This window comes from Mesocricetus auratus, unplaced genomic scaffold (genome assembly GCF_017639785.1).
Source record: "Mesocricetus auratus isolate SY011 unplaced genomic scaffold, BCM_Maur_2.0 Super-Scaffold_100008, whole genome shotgun sequence".
Taxonomy (NCBI): domain Eukaryota; kingdom Metazoa; phylum Chordata; class Mammalia; order Rodentia; family Cricetidae; genus Mesocricetus; species Mesocricetus auratus.
In genome coordinates, this window is record NW_024429192.1 from 17227705 (window position 1) to 17229595 (window position 1891).

At 44.9% G+C, this 1891-nt stretch overlaps 1 pseudogene; it reads left to right on the plus strand.

The window, feature by feature from the left end:
- Positions 1–945: 945 nt before the first annotated feature.
- Positions 946–1891, plus strand: LOC101825818 (annotated as a pseudogene).

Consider the following 1891-nt stretch of genomic DNA (forward strand, 5'->3'; position numbering starts at 1 on the left):
AATCTCTGATGTCTCAAGACACATCTCTTGATCTCAGGAGTTGGGTTTAACATCATAAAAACTATGTGTTAATATTTTACCTTTCTGTTTAGTAAATTATAAACTCCCTGAAGACAGGAACTGTGAGGACTAAATGTATGTATGCACTTGACTGGGCTCTCAGATATCCAGTCGCATGCTATCGGTATTCCTGTAAGGGTGGTTTGGATGGGCTTCACATTTGAATCTATAGGTAATAAAGCTCAAAGATATGGGCATGGCCCATCTAGGAGGAGTAGGAGGAGGAAGAGGAAGAAGGAGAAGGAGGAGGAGGAGGAGGAGGAGAAGAAGAAGAAGAAGAAGAAGAAGAAGAAGAAGAGGTGACCTTCACTCGATTGAGAGAGAACACTTCCTGTCTCTAACCTGCACTTTTCCAGATGTCCAGACTTTCCAGACATCATCTCTTCCCAATACACAGGACAGAGAACCAATATGGGTTCTCCTAGGTGCCAAGTCTGTGGATACAAACTATTTCTTGGTCCGTCCTGAAGCTGCCATCACTAAACAAGTCCATGTTTTAAATGAGTGATTAGTACACATTTCTACACATCTTACCTGTTCTGTGTCTCTGCAGAACTCTGACACAAAATCATGCAATTCTAAGAACCCAGAAGTCGACACAATCTAACAAAAGCAGATACTTCAAGGTATGGCAAATAAGTTGGCATTTTTAAATAGTATTCTTAAAATCTCCTGTTATAAATTTGATTTAATTTTTGTTTATTAAAATAGAAAGAAAACTACAGAGAAAGTTTAGAGAGATCAAATTACACACTAGTGTGAGAAAAAGCAAATTATTTGCTTTTAAAAAAATAATGCGAGAGGCTTGTGGAGAGTTGCTGGCGTGGGTGCTTCTTTAGAGCACGTGGAGTGGCTGGCACACCTCATGGAGCAGGAGGGAGCGAGATGGACACCCCTCCTCTCTCAGACTCAGAAAAGTCTCTGGTCTCAGACCTGGAGTTGCAGGATGCATTTTCCCAGGACTCCTGAGACCAGTCCTCAGTGTGTGTTATGATATGAATGGCCTGAAGCAGGGTTTGGCTGAATTCAAATGAGATCTGGAGTGGGCTGAAAGGCTCGATGTGAGCCTGGTGAGTCGGTGAAACTCAGCCAACACCCCAGAACAAGGACCAGGAGACAAATGTTAATCCAGTAGACGACTTCCGGAGGGAAATGAGTTTCTACCACCAGGCCCAGGTTGCTTGCAGTATTACCCCGGCTCCATCAGCTCCAACTCCCCACCAAGCGACCCACCGATTATTTTGCAGAAATGGCCAAGTCGGATCAGCAGATGCAAAAGATTCGACAGAAGCTGCAGACTAAACAGGCTGCCATGGAGAAATTTGAAAAGGCCAAGCAAGTTGGAGCACTTAGGAAGTACGGAAAGAAGGGGCAGACAGGGGTCCTCCAGAAGAGGCAGCGGGAGAAAGCACATACGATGAATGCCATCGAGGAATACCAGAAAGGCTTCTCTGATAAACTGGATTTCCTTGAGGGGGATCAGAAGCCTGCTGAACGCCGTGCAAAGGCAAGAGCTAAGGACCGTAGATGAATAAAGCGCCCAATGCCAAACGACGGCACAAAAAGCAGAAGTTTGGATTTGGTGGGAAGAAGAAAGGCTCCAAATGGAACACATGACAACACCTCCAGCTTCCGAGTCAACGTGGCTCAGAGCAAGGGCCCCAGGAAACCTGGGAAGAAAGGAGCAAATAAGAGACCGGGAAAACGAACCAGACAGAAAAGGAAGAGCACAACCCGCTCAGCAGCTTTGTTTTCCTATAAAGAACCAAGGCAAAGGGCGGATGTACAGACTCCAGAACACTCAGAGCAGAAAATTCTTTTAATAAATTAA